Here is a 15908-nt window from a genome sequence, read left to right on the forward strand (position 1 = left end):
TTCTTTCCAGATTTCATCTGAGGATATTTCCTTTTTCACCAGAGCGCTCTATGGGCTTCCAATTATCACTTTGCCAATTCCACAAGAACTGTCTTAGCGAAAGGCTTCTAGAGGGGAAAGCTGTAACTCTGTGAGATGATTTCACAGAACGCAAAGAAGTTTCTCAGAAAGCTTCTTTCTCTTTGTTATCGGAGGATTTTTCCTTTGACCCTAAAGTATTCAATGGGATCTGAAATACCTGTTCTCAGATTCCAAAGAAATAAGGCTAGCAAAGAGATCCACGAAATACAGATGTAACTCTGTGAGATGAATGAACAGAACCCTAAGCAGTTTCTCAGAAAGCTTCTTTGCAAATTTCATCTGAGGATATTTCCTTTTTCACCATAGCCATCTATGGGCTTCCAAATATCACTTTGCCAATTCCACAAGAACTGTGTTAGCGAAAGGCTTCTTGAGGGGAAAGCTGTAACTCTGTGTGATGATTTCACAGAACGCAAAGAAGTTTCTCAGAAAGCTTCTTTCTCTTTGTTATCGGAGGATATTTCCTTAGGCCCTATAGTCTTCAAACGGATCCGAAATATCTGTTCTCAGATTCCACAGAAATAAGGCTAGCAAAGAGATCCACGAAATATAGATGTAACTCTTTGAGATGAATTAACAGAACATTAAGCAGTTTCTCAGAAAGCTTCTTTCCAGTTTTTATCTGAGGATATTTCCTTTTTCACCATAGCCCTCTAAGGACTTCCAAATATCACTTTGCCAATTCCACAAGAACTGTCTTAGCGTAAGGCTTCTTGAGGGGAAAGCTGTAACTCTGTGAGATGATTTCACAGAACACAAAGAAGTTTCTCAGAAAGCTTCTTTCTCTTTGTAATCGGAGGATATTTCCTTTGGCCCTATAGTCTTCAATGGGATCAGAAATACCTGTTCTCAGATTCCACAGAAATAAGACTAGGAAAGAGATCCACGAAATACAGATGTAACTCTGTCAGATGAATTAACAGAACACTAAGCAGTTTCTCAGAAAGCTTCTTTCCAGATTTCATCTGAGGATATTTCCTTTTTCACCATAGCGCTCTATGGGCTTCGAAATATCACTTTGCCAATTCCCCAAGAACTGTCTTAGCGAAAGGCTTCTTGAGGGGAAAGCTGTAACCTTGTGAGATGATTTCACAGAACAGAAAGAAGTTTCTATGAAAGCTTCTTTCTCTTTGTAATCGGAGGATATTTCCTTTGGCCCCATAGTCTTCAATGGGATCTGAAATACCTGTTCTCAGATTCCACAGAAATAAGGCTAGCAAAGAGATCCACGAAATACAGATGTAACGCTTTCAGGTGAATTAACAGAACACTAAGCAGTCTCTCAGAAAGCTTCTTTCCAGATTTCATCTTAGGATATTTCCTTTTTCACCATAGTCCTCTATTGGCTTCCAAATATCACTTTGCCAATTCCAAAAGAACTGTCTTAGCGAAAGGCTTCTTGAGGGGAAAGCTCTAACTCTGTGAGATTGTTTCACAGAACGCAAAGAAGTTTCTCAGAAAGCTTCTTTCTCTTTGTTATCGGAGGATATTTCCTTTTGCCCTACAGTCTTCAAAGGGATCTGAAATATCTGTTCTCAGATTCCACAGAAATAAGGCTGGCAAAGAGATCCACGAAATACAGATGTAACTCTGTGAGATGAATTAACCGAACCCTAAGCAGTTTCTCAGAAAGCTTCTTTCCAGTTTTCATCTGAGGATATTTCCTTTTTCACCATAGCCCTCAATGGACTTCCAAATATCACTTTGCCAATTCCACAAGAACTGTGATAGCGAAAGGATTCTTGAGGGGAAAGCTGTAACTCTGTGAGTTGTTTTCACAGAACGCAAAGAAGTTTCTAAGAAAGCTTCTTTCTCTTTGTTATCGGAGGATATTTCCTTTGGCCCTATAGATTGCAAAGGGATCAGAAATATCTGTTCTCAGATTCCACAGAAATAAGGCTAGCAAAGAGATCCACGAAATACAGATGTAACTCTGGGAGATGAATGAACAGAACCCTAAGCAGTGTCTCAGAAAGCTTCTTTCCAGATTTCATCTGAGGATATTTCCGTTCTCACCATAGCCCTCTTTGGGCTTCCAAATATCACTTTGCCAATTCCAAAAGAACTGTCTTAGCGAAAGGCTTCTGTAGGGGAAAGCTGTAACTCTGTGAGATGATTTCACAGAACACAAAGAGGTTTCTCAGAAAGCTTCTTTCTCTTTGTTATCGGAGGATATTTCCTTTGGCCCTATAGTCTTCAATGGGATCTGAAATACCTGTTCTCAGATTCCACAGAAATAAGGCTAGCAAAGAGATCCACGAAATACAGATGTAACTCTGTGAGATGAATGAACAGAACACTAAGCAGTTTCTCAGAAAGGTTCTTCCCAGATTTCATCTGAGGATATTTCCTTTTTCACCATAGCCCTCTTTGGGCTTCCAAATATCACTTTTCCAATTCCAAAAGAACTGTCTTAGCGAAAGGCTTCTTGAGGGGAAAGCTGTAACTCTGTGAGATGATTTCACAGAACGCAAAGAAGTTTCTAAGAAAGCTTCTTTCTCTTTGTTATCGGAGGATATTTCCTTTGGCCCTATAGTCTTCAATGGGATCAGAAATATCTGTTCTCAAATTCCACAGAAATAAGGCTAGCAAAGACATCCACGAAATACAGATGTAACTCTGTGAGATGAATTAACAGAACACTAAGCAGTTTCTCAGAAAGCTTCTTTCCACATTTCATCTGAGGATATTTCCTTCTTCACCATAGCCCTCTATGGGCTTCCAAATATTACTTTACCAATTCCAAAAAAACTGTCTTAGCGAAAGGCTTCTTGAGGGGAAAGCTGTAACTCTGTGAGATGATTTCACAGAACGCAAAGAAGTTTCTCAGAAAGCTCTTTCTCTTTGTTATCGGAGGATATTTCCTTTGGCCCTACAGTCTTCAAAGGGATCCGAAATATCTGTTCTCAGATTCCACAGAAATAAGGCTAGCAAAGAGATCCACGAAATACAGATGTAATTCTTTGAGATGAATTAACAGAACACTAAGCAGTCTCTCAGAAAACTTCTTTCCAGATTTCATCTGAGGATATTTCCTTTTTCACCATAGCGCTCTTTGGGCTTCCAAATATCACTTTGCCAATTCCACAAGAACTGTCTTAGCGAAAGGCTTCTTGAGGGGAAAACTGTAACTCTGTGTGATGATTTCACAGAACAGAAAGAAGTTTCTAAGAAAGCTTCTTTCTCTTTGTAATCGCAGGATATTTCCTTTGGCCCCATAGTCTTCAATGGGATCTGAAATACCTGTTCTCAGATTCCACAGAAATAAGGCTAGCAAAGAGATCCACGAAATACAGATGTAACTCTGTGAGATGAATGAACAGAACACTAAGCAGTTTCTCAGAAAGCTTCTTCTCAGATTTCATCTGAGGATATTTCCTTTTTCACCATAGCACTCTATGGGCTTCGAAATATCACTTTGCCAATTCCCCAAGAACTGTCTTAGCGAAAGGCTTCTAGAGGGGAAAGCTGTAACTCTGTGAGATGAATTCACAGAACGCAAAGAAGTTTCTCAGAAAGCTTCTTTCTCTTTGTTATCGGAGGATATTTCCTTTGGCCCTATATTCTTCAATGGGATCCGAAATATCTGTTCTCAGATTCCACAGAAATAAGGCTAGCAAAGAGATCCACGAAATACAGATGTAACTCTGTGAGATGAATTAAAAGAGTAATAAGCAGTTTTTCAGAAAGCTTCTTTCCAGATTTCATCAGAGGATATTTCCTTTTTCACCATAGCCCTCTATGGGCTTCCAAATATCACTTTGCCAATTCCACAAGAACTGTCTTAGCGAAAGGCTTCTTGAGGAGAAAGCTGAAACTCTGTGATATGATTTCACAGAACACAAAGAAGTTTCTAAGAAAGCTTCTTTCTCTTTGTTATCGGAGGATATTTCCTTTGCCCCTATAGATTTCAATGGGATCAGAAATATCTGTTCTCAGATTCCACAGAAATAAGGCTAGCAAAGAGATCCACGAAATACAGATGTAACTCTTTGAGATGAATTAACAGAACACTAAGCAGTTTCTCAGAAAACTTCTTTCCAGATTTCATCTGAGGATATTTCCGTTCTCACCATAGCCCTCTTTGGGCTTCCAAATATCACTTTGCGAATTCCAAAAGAACTGTCTTAGCGAAAGGCTTCTGGAGGGCAAAGCTGTAACTCTGTGAGATGATTTCACAGAACACAAAGAGGTTTCTCAGAAAGCTTCTTTTTCTTTGTTATCGGAGGATATTCCTTTTGGCCCTATAGTCTTCAATGGGATCTGAAATACCTGTTCTCAGATTCCACAGAAATAAGGCTAGCAAAGAGATCCACGAAATACAGATGTAACTCTGTGAGATGAATGAACAGAACACTAAGCAGTTTCTCAGAAAGCTTCTTTCCAGATTTCATCTGAGCATATATCCTTTTTCACCATAGCCCTCTATGGGCTTCCAAATATCACTTTGCCAATTCCACAAGAACTGTCTTAGCGAATGGCTATTGAGGGGAAAGCTGTAACTCTGTGAGATGATTTCACAGAACACAAAGAAGTTTCTAAGAAAGCTTCTTTCTCTTTGTAAGCGGAGGATATTTCTTTGGCCCCATAGTCTTCAATGGGATCTGAAATACTTGTTCTCAGATTCCACAGAAATAAGGCTAGCAAAGAGATCCACGAAATACAGATGTAACTCTGTGAGATGAATGAACAGAACACTAAGCAGTTTCTCAGAAAGCTTCTTTCCACATTTAATCTGAGGATATTTCCTTTTTCACCATAGCCCTCTATGGGCTTCCAAATATTACTTTACCAATTCCAAAAGAACTGTCTCAGCGAAAGGCTTCTTGAGGAGAAAGCTGTAACTCTGTGAGATGATTTCACAGAACGCAAAGAAGTTTCTAAGAAAGCTCTTTCTCTTTGTTCTCGGAGGATATTTCCTTTGGCCCTACAGTCTTCAAAGGGATCCGAAATATCTGTTCTCAGATTCCACAGAAATAAGGCTAGCAAAGAGATCCACGAAATACAGATGTAACTCTGTGAGATGAATTAACCGAACACTAAGCAGTTTATCAGAAAGCTTGTTTCCAGTTTTCATCTGAGGATATTTCCTTTTTCACCAGAGCCCTCTATGGACTTCCAAATATCACTTTGCCAATTCCACATGAACTGTCTTAGCGAATAGCTTCTTGAGGGGAAAGCTGTAACTCTGTTAGTTGTTTTCACAGAACGCAAAGAAGTTTCTCAGAAAGCTTCTTTCTCTTTGTTATCGGAGGATATTTCCTTTGGCCCTATAGTCTTCAATGGGATCCGAAATATCTGTTCTCAGATTCCACAGAAATAAGGCTAGCAAAGAGATCCACGAAATACAGATGTAACTCTGTGAGATGAATTAACAGAACACTAAGCAGTTTCTCAGAAAGCTTCTTTCCAGATTTCATCTGAGGATATTTCCTTTTTCACCGTAGCCCTCTATGCGCTTCCAAATATCACATTGCCAATTCCAAAAGAACTGTCTTAGCGAAAGGCTTCTTGAGGGGAAAGCTGTAACTCTGTGAGATGATTTCACAGAACGCAAAGAAGTTTCTCAGAAAGCTTCTTTCTCTTTGTTATCGGAGGATATTTCCTTTGGCCCTATAGTCTTCAAAGGGATCCGAAATATCTGTTCTCAGATTCCACAGAAATTAGGCTAGCAAAGAGATCCACGAAATACAGATGTAACTCTGTGAGATGAATTAACAGAACACTAAGCAGTTTCTCAGAAAGCTTCTTTCCAGTTTTCATCTGAGGATATTTCCTTTTTCACCAGAGCCCTCTATGGACTTCCAAATATCACTTTGCCAATTCCACAAGAACTGTCTTAGCGAAAGGCTTCTTGAGGGGAAAGCTGTAACTCTGTGAGTTGTTTTCACAGAACGCAAAGAAGTTTCTCAGAAAGCTTCTTTCTCTTTGTTAACGGAGGATATTTCCTTTGGCCCTATAATCTTCAATGGGATCCGAAATATCTGTTCTCAGATTCCACAGAAATAAGGCTAGCAAAGAGATCCACGAAATACAGATGTAACTCTGAGATGAATTAACAGAACACTAAGCAGTTTCTCAGAAATCTTCTTTCCAGATTTCATCTGAGGATATTTCCTTTTTCACTGTAGCCCTATATGGGCTTCCAAATATCACTTTGCCAATTCCACAAGAACTGTCTTAGCGAATGGCTTCTTGAGGGGAAAGCTGTAACTCTGTGAGATGATTTCACAGAACGCAAAGAAGTTTCTCAAAAAGCTTCTTTCTCTTTGTTATCGGAGGATATTTCCTTTGGCCCTAAAGTCTTCAATGGGATCTGAAATACCTGTTCTCAGATTCCAAAGAAATAAGTCTATCAAAGAGATCCACGAAATACAGATGTAACTCTGTGAGATGAATGAACAGAACCCTAAGCAGTTTCTCAGAAAGCTTCTTTCCAGATTTCATCTGAGGATATTTCCTTTTTCACCATAGCCCTCTAGGGGCTTCCAAATATCACTTTGCGAATTCCACAAGAACTGTCTTAGCGAAAGGCTTCTTGAGGGGAAAGCTGTAACTCTGTGAGATGATTTCACAGAACGCAAAGAAGTTTCTCAGAAAGCTTCCTTCTCTTTGTAATCGGAGGATATTTCCTTTGGCCCCATAGTCTTCAATGGGATCTGAAATACCTGTTCTCAGATTCCACAGAAATATGGCTAGCAAAGAGATCCACGAAATACGGATGTAACTCTGTGAGATGAATGAACAGAACACTAAGCAGTTTCTCAGAAAGCTTCTTCTCAGATTTCATCTGAGGATATTTCCTTTTTCACCATAGCGCTCTATGGGCTTCGAAATATCACTTTGCCAATTCCACAAGAACTGTCTTAGCGAAAGGCTCCTAGAGGGGAAAGCTGTAACTCTGTGAGATGATTTCACAGAACGAAAAGAAGTTTCTCAGAAAGCTTCTTTCTCTTTGTTATCGGAGGATATTTCCTTTGACCCTAAAGTATTCAATGGGATCTGAAATACCTGTTCTCAGATTCCAAAGAAATAAGCCTAGTAAAGAGATCCACGAAATACAGATGTAACTCTGTGAGATGAATGAACAGAACCCTAAGCAGTTTCTCAGAAAGCTTCTTTGCAAATTTCATCTGAGGATATTTCCTTTTTCACCATAGCCCTCTATGGGCTTCCAAATATCACTTTGCCAATTCCACAAGAACTGTCTTAGCGAAAGGCTTCTTGAGGGGAAAGCTGTAACTCTGTGAGATGATTTCACAGAACACAAAGAAGTTTCTCAGAAAGCTTCTTTCTCTTTTTTATTGGAGGATATTTCCTTTGGCCCTATAGTCTTCAAATGGATCCGAAATATCTGTTCTCAGATTCCACAGAAATAAGGCTAGCAAAGAGATCCACGAAATACAGTTGTAATTCTGTGAGATGAATTAACAGAACACTAAGCAGTTTCTCAGAAAACTTCTTTCCAGATTTCATCTGAGGATATTTCCTTTTTCACCATAGCCATCTATGGGCTTCCAAATATCACTTTGCCAATTCCACAAGAACTGTGTTAGCGAAAGGCTTCTTGAGGGGAAAGCTGTAACTCTGTGAGTTGTTTTCACAGAACGCAAAGAAGTTTCTCAGAAAGCTTCTTTCTCTTTGTTATCGGAGGATATTTTCTTTGGCCCTCTAGTCTTCAATGGGATCCGAAATATCTGTTCTCAGATTCCACAGAAATAAGGCTAGCAAAGAGATCCACGAAATACAGATGTAACTCTGTGAGATGAATTAACCGAACCCTAAGCAGGTTCTCAGAAAGCTTCTTTCCAGTTTTTATCTGAGGATATTTCCTTTTTCACTATAGCCCTCTAAGGACTTCCAAATATCACTTTGCCAATTCCACAAGAACTGTGTTACCGAAAGGCTTCTTGAGGGGAAAGCTGTAACTCTGTCAGTTGTTTTCACAGAACGCAAAGAAGTTTCTAAGAAAGCTTCTTTCTCTTTGTTATCGGAGGATATTTCCTTTGGCCCTATAGATTTCAATGGGATCAGAAATATCTGTTCTCAGATTCCACAGAAATAAGGCTAGCAAAGAGATCCACGAAATACAGATGTAACTCTTTGAGATGAATTAACAGAACACTAAGCAGTTTCTCAGAAAGCTTCTTTCCAGATTTCATCTGATAACATTTCCGTTCTCACCATAGCCCTCTTTGGGCTTCCAAATCACTTTGCCAATTCCAAAAGAACTGTCTTAGCGAAAGGCTTCTGGAGGGGAAAGCTGTAACTCTGTGAGATGATTTCACAGAACACAAAGAGGTTTCTCAGAAAGCTTCTTTCTCTTTGTTATCGGAGGATATTTCCTTTGGCCCTGTAGTCTTCAATGGGATCCGAAATACCTGTTCTCAGATTCCACAGAAATAAGGCTAGCAAAGAGATCCACGAAATACAGATGTAACTCTGTGAGATGAATGAACAGAACACTAAGCAGTTTCTCAGAAAGCTTCTTTCCAGATTTCATCTGAGGATATTTCCTTTTTCACCAGAGCGCTCTATGGGCTTCCAAATATCACTTTGCCAATCCACAAGAACTGTCTTAGCGAAAGGCTTCTTGAGGGGAAAGCTGTAACTCTGTGAGATGATTTCACAGAACGCAAAGAAGTTTCTAAGAAAGCTTCTTTCTCTTTGTTATCGGAGGATATTTCCTTTGGCCCTATAGTCTTCAATGGGATCTGAAATACCTGTTCTCAGATTCCACAGAAATAAGGCTAGCAAAGAGATCCGCGAAATACAGATGTAACTCTGTGAGATGAATGAACAGAACACTAAGCAGTTTCTCAGAAAGCTTCTTTCCACATTTCATATGAGGATATTTCCTTTTTCACCATAGCCCTCTATGGGCTTCCAAATATTACTTTACGAATTCCAAAAGAACTGACTTAGCGAAAGGCTTCTTGAGGGGAAAGCTGTAACTCTGTGAGATGATTTCACAGAACGCAAAGAAGTTTCTCAGAAAGCTCTTTCTCTTTGTTATCGGAGGATATTTCCTTTGGCCCTACAGTCTTCAAAGGGATCCGAAATATCTGTTCTCAGATTCCACAGAAATAAGGCTAGCAAAGAGATCCACGAAATACAGATGTAACTCTGTGAGATGAATTAACCGAACACTAAGCAGTTTATCAGAAAGCTTGTTTCCAGTTTTCATCTGAGGATATTTCCTTTTTCACCAGAGCCCTCTATGCGCTTCCAAATATCACATTGCCAATTCCAAAAGAACTGTCTTAGCGAAAGGCTTCTTGAGGGGAAAGCTGTAACTCTGTGAGATGATTTCACAGAACGCAAAGAAGTTTCTCAGAAAGCTTCTTTCTCTTTGTTATCGGAGGATATTTCCTTTGGCCCTATAGTCTTCAAAGGGATCCGAAATATCTGTTCTCAGATTCCACAGAAATAAGGCTAGCAAAGAGATCCACGAAATACAGATGTAACTCTGTGAGATGAATTAACAGAACACTAAGCAGTTTCTCAGAAAGCTTCTTTCCAGTTTTCATCTGAGGATATTTCCTTTTTCACCAGAGCCCTCTATGGACTTCCAAATATCACTTTGCCAATTCCACAAGAACTGTCTTAGCGAAAGGCTTCTTGAGGGGAAAGCTGTAACTCTGTGAGTTGTTTTCACAGAACGCAAAGAAGTTTCTCAGAAAGCTTCTTTCTCTTTGTTAACGGAGGATATTTCCTTTGGCCCTATAATCTTCAATGGGATCCGAAATATCTGTTCTCAGATTCCACAGAAATAAGGCTAGCAAAGAGATCCACGAAATACAGATGTAACTCTGAGATGAATTAACAGAACACTAAGCAGTTTCTCAGAAATCTTCTTTCCAGATTTCATCTGAGGATATTTCCTTTTTCACTGTAGCCCTATATGGGCTTCCAAATATCACTTTGCCAATTCCACAAGAACTGTCTTAGCGAATGGCTTCTTGAGGGGAAAGCTGTAACTCTGTGAGATGATTTCACAGAACGCAAAGAAGTTTCTCAGAAAGCTTCTTTCTCTTTGTTATCGGAGGATATTTCCTTTGGCCCTAAAGTCTTCAATGGGATCTGAAATACCTGTTCTCAGATACCAAAGAAATAAGTCTATCAAAGAGATCCACGAAATACAGATGTAACTCTGTGAGATGAATGAACAGAACCCTAAGCAGTTTCTTAGAAAGCTTCTTTCCAGATTTCATCTGAGGATATTTCCTTTTTCACCATAGCCCTCTATGGGCTTCCAAATATCACTTTGCGAATTCCACAAGAACTGTCTTAGCGAAAGGCTTCTTGAGGGGAAAGCTGTAACTCTGTGAGATGATTTCACAGAACGCAAAGAAGTTTCTCAGAAAGCTTCCTTCTCTTTGTAATCGGAGGATATTTCCTTTGGCCCCATAGTCTTCAATGGGATCTGAAATACCTGTTCTCAGATTCCACAGAAATATGGCTAGCAAAGAGATCCACGAAATACGGATGTAACTCTGTGAGATGAATGAACAGAACACTAAGCAGTTTCTCAGAAAGCTTCTTCTCAGATTTCATCTGAGGATATTTCCTTTTTCACCATAGCGCTCTATGGGCTTCGAAATATCACTTTGCCAATTCCACAAGAACTGTCTTAGCGAAAGGCTTCTTGAGGGGAAAGCTGTAACTCTGTGAGATGATTTCACAGAACACAAAGAAGTTTCTCAGAAAGCTTCTTTCTCTTTTTTATTGGAGGATATTTCCTTTGGCCCTATAGTCTTCAAATGGATCCGAAATATCTGTTCTCAGATTCCACAGAAATAAGGCTAGCAAAGAGATCCACGAAATACAGATGTAATTCTGTGAGATGAATTAACAGAACACTAAGCAGTTTCTCAGAAAACTTCTTTCCAGATTTCATCTGAGGATATTTCCTTTTTCACCATAGCCATCTATGGGCTTCCAAATATCACTTTGCCAATTCCACAAGAACTGTGTTAGCGAAAGGCTTCTTGAGGGGAAAGCTGTAACTCTGTGAGTTGTTTTCACAGAACGCAAAGAAGTTTCTCAGAAAGCTTCTTTCTCTTTGTTATCGGAGGATATTTTCTTTGGCCCTCTAGTCTTCAATGGGATCCGAAATATCTGTTCTCAGATTCCACAGAAATAAGGCTAGCAAAGAGATCCACGAAATACAGATGTAACTCTGTGAGATGAATTAACCGAACCCTAAGCAGGTTCTCAGAAAGCTTCTTTCCAGTTTTTATCTGAGGATATTTCCTTTTTCACCATAGCCCTCTAAGGACTTCCAAATATCACTTTGCCAATTCCACAAGAACTGTGTTACCGAAAGGCTTCTTGAGGGGAAAGCTGTAACTCTGTCAGTTGTTTTCACAGAACGCAAAGAAGTTTCTAAGAAAGCTTCTTTCTCTTTGTTATCGGAGGATATTTCCTTTGGCCCTATAGATTTCAATGGGATCAGAAATATCTGTTCTCAGATTCCACAGAAATAAGGCTAGCAAAGAGATCCACGAAATACAGATGTAACTCTTTGAGATGAATTAACAGAACACTAAGCAGTTTCTCAGAAAGCTTCTTTCCAGATTTCATCTGATAACATTTCCGTTCTCACCATAGCCCTCTTTGGGCTTCCAAATATCACTTTGCCAATTCCAAAAGAACTGTCTTAGCGAAAGGCTTCTGGAGGGGAAAGCTGTAACTCTGTGAGATGATTTCACAGAACACAAAGAGGTTTCTCAGAAAGCTTCTTTCTCTTTGTTATCGGAGGATATTTCCTTTGGCCCTGTAGTCTTCAATGGGATCCGAAATACCTGTTCTCAGATTCCACAGAAATAAGGCTAGCAAAGAGATCCACGAAATACAGATGTAACTCTGTGAGATGAATGAACAGAACACTAAGCAGTTTCTCAGAAAGCTTCTTTCCAGATTTCATCTGAGGATATTTCCTTTTTCACCAGAGCGCTCTATGGGCTTCCAAATATCACTTTGCCAATCCACAAGAACTGTCTTAGCGAAAGGCTTCTTGAGGGGAAAGCTGTAACTCTGTGAGATGATTTCACAGAACACAAAGAACTTTCTCAGAAAGCTTCTTTCTCTTTGTTATCAGAGGATACTTCCTTTTGCCCTATAGTCTTCAAAGGGATCCGAAATATCTGTTCTCAGATTCCAGAGAAATAAGGCTAGCAAAGAGATCCACGAAATACAGATGTAACTCTGTGAGATGAATTAACAGAACTCCAAGCAGTTTCTCAGAAAGCTTGTTTCCAAATTTCATCTGAGGATATTTCCTTTTTCACCATAGCCCTCTAAGGGCTTCCAAATATCACTTTGCCAATTCCACAAGAACTGTCTTAGCGAAAGGCTTCTTGAGGGGAAAGCTGTAACTCTGTGAGATGATTTGACAGAACGCAAAGAAGTTTCTCAGAAAGCTTCCTTCTCTTTGTTATCGGAGGATATTTCCTTTGGCCCTATAGTCTTCAAAGGGATCCGAAATATCTGTTCTCAGATTCCACAGAAATAAGGCTAGCAAAGAGATCCACGAAATACAGATGTAACTCTGTGAGATGAATTAACAGAACACCAAGCAGTTTCTCAGAAAGCTTCTTTCCAGATTTCATCTGAGGATATTTCCTTTTTCACCATAGCCCTCTATGGGCTTCCAAATATCACTTTGCCGATTCCACAAGAACTGTCTTAGCGAAAGGCTTCTTGAGGGGAAAGCTGTAACTCTGTGAGATGATTTCACTGAACAGAAAGAAGTTTCTCAGAAAGATTCTTTCTCTTTGTTATCGGAGGATAATTCCTTGGCCCTATAGTCTTCAAAGGGATCCGAAATATCTGTTCTCAGATTCCACAGAAATAAGGCTATCAAAGAGATCCACGAAATACAGATGTAACTCTGTGAGATGAATTAACAGAACACCAAGCCGTTTCTCAGAAAGCTTCTTTCCAGATTTCATCTGAGGATATTTCCTTTTTCACCATAGCCCTCTATGGGCTTCCAAATATCACTTTGCCAATTCCACAAGAACTAACTTAGCGAAAGGCTTCTTGAGGGGAAAGCTGTAACTCTGTGAGATGATTTCACTGAACAGAAAGAAGTTTCTCAGAAAGCTTCTTTCTCTTTGTTATCGGAGGATAATTCCTTTGGCCCTATAGTCTTCAAAGGGATCCGAAATATCTGTTCTCAGATTCCACAGAAATAAGGCTAGCAAAGAGATCCACGAAATACAGATGTAACTCTGTGAGATGAATTAACAGAACTCCAAGCAGTTTCTCAGAAAGCTTGTTTCCAAATTTCATCTGAGGATATTTCCTTTTTCACCATAGCCCTCTAAGGGCTTCCAAATATCACTTTGCCAATTCCACAAGAACTGTCTTAGCGAAAGGCTTCTTGAGGGGAAAGCGGAAACTCTGTGAGATGATTTGACAGAACGCAAAGAAGTTTCTCAGAAAGCTTCCTTCTCTTTGTTATCGGAGGATATTTCCTTTGGCCCTATAGTCTTCAAAGGGATCCGAAATATCTGTTCTCAGATTCCACAGAAATAAGGCTAGCAAAGAGTTCTAAGAAATACAGATGTAACTCTGTGAGATGAATTAACAGAACACCAAGCAGTTTCTCAGAAATCTTCTTTCCAGATTTCATCTGAGGATATTTCCTTTTTCGCCATAGCCCTCTATGGGCTTCCAAATATCACTTTGCCAATTCCACAAGAACTGTCTTAGCGAAAGGCTTCTTGAGGGGAAAGCTGTATCTCTGTGAGATGGTTTCACAGAACACAAAGAAGTTTCTCAGAAAGCTTGTTTCTATTTGTTATCAGAGGACATTTCCTTTGGCCCTATAGTCTTCAAAGGAATCCGAAATATCTGTTCTCAGATTCCACAGAAATAAGGCTAGCAAAGAGATCCACGAAATACAGATGTAACTCTGTGAGATGAATTAACAGAACACCAAGCAGTTTCTCAGAAAGCTTCTTTCCAGATTTCATCTGAGGATATTTCCTTTTTCACCATAGCCCTCTATGGGCTTCCAAATATCACTTTGCCAATTCCACAAGAAGTGTCTTAGCGAAAGGCTTCTTGAGGGGAAAGCTGTAACTCTGTGAGATGATTTCACTGAACAGAAAGAAGTTTCTCAGAAAGCTTCTTTCTCTTTGTTATGGGAGGATAATTCATTGGCCCTATAGTCTTCAAAGGGATCCGAAATATCTGTTATCAGATTCCACAGAAATAAGGCTAGCAAAGAGATCCACGAAATACAGATGTAACTCTGTGAGATGAATTAACAGAACACCAAGCAGTTTCTCAGAAATCTTCTTTCCAGATTTCATCTGAGGATATTGCCTTTTTCACCATAGCCCTCTATGGGCTTCCAAATATCACTTTGCCAATTCCACAAGAACTGTCTTAGCGAAAGGCTTCTTGAGGGGAAAGCTGTAACTCTGCGAGATGATTTCACAGAACACAAAGAAGTTTCTCAGAAAGCTTGTTTCTATTTGTTATCAGAGGACATTTCCTTTGGCCCTATAGTCTTCAAAGGGATCCGAAATATCTGTTCTCAGATTCCACAGAAATAAGGCTAGCGAAGAGATCCACGAAATACAGATGTAACTCTGTGAGATGAATTAACAGAACACCAAGCCGTTTCTCAGAAAGCTTCTTTCCAGATTTCATCTGAGGATATTTCCTTTTTCACCATAGCCCTGTATGGGCTTCCAAATATCACTTTGCCAATTCCACAAGAACTAACTTAGCGAAAGGCTTCTTGAGGGGAAAGCTGTAACTCTGTGAGATGATTTCACTGAACAGAAAGAAGTTTCTCAGAAAGCTTCTTTCTCTTTGTTATCGGAGGATAATTCCTTTGGCCCTATAGTCTTCAAAGGGATCCGAAATATCCGTTCTCAGATTCCACAGAAATAAGGCTAGCAAAGAGATCCACGAAATACAGATGTAACTCTGTGAGATGAATTAACAGAACTCCAAGCAGTTTCTCAGAAAGCTTGTTTCCAAATTTCATCTGAGGATATTTCCTTTTTCACCATAGCCCTCTAAGGGCTTCCAAATATCACTTTGCCAATTCCACAAGAACTGTCTTAGCGAAAGGCTTCTTGAGGGGAAAGCGGTAACTCTGTGAGATGATTTGACAGAACGCAAAGAAGTTTCTCAGAAAGCTTCCTTCTCTTTGTTATCGGAGGATATTTCCTTTGGCCCTATAGTCTTCAAAGGGATCAGAAATATCTGTTCTCAGATTCCACAGAAATAAGGCTAGCAAAGAGTTCTAAGAAATACAGATGTAACTCTGTGAGATGAATTAACAGAACACCAAGCAGTTTCTCAGAAATCTTCTTTCCAGATTTCATCTGAGGATATTTCCTTTTTCACCATAGCCCTCTATGGGCTTCCAAATATCACTTTGCCAATTCCACAAGAACTGTCTTAGCGAAAGGCTTCTTGAGGGGAAAGCTGTAACTCTGTGAGATGGTTTCACAGAACACAAAGAAGTTTCTCAGAAAGCTTGTTTCTATTTGTTATCAGAGGACATTTCCTTTGGCCCTATAGTCTTCAAAGGAATCCGAAATATCTGTTCTCAGATTCCACAGAAATAAGGCTAGCAAAGAGATCCACGAAATACAGATGTAACTCTGTGAGATGAATTAACAGAACACCAAGCAGTTTCTCAGAAAGCTTCTTTCCAGATTTCATCTGAGGATATTTCCTTTTTCACCATAGCCCTCTATGGGCTTCCAAATATCACTTTGCCAATTCCAAAAGAACTGTCTTAGCGAAAGGCTTCTTGAGGGGAAAGCTGTAACTCTGTGAGTTGATTTCAC

This window comes from Macaca mulatta, chromosome 10 (assembly GCF_049350105.2).
Source record: "Macaca mulatta isolate MMU2019108-1 chromosome 10, T2T-MMU8v2.0, whole genome shotgun sequence".
Classification (NCBI taxonomy): Eukaryota; Metazoa; Chordata; class Mammalia; order Primates; family Cercopithecidae; genus Macaca; species Macaca mulatta.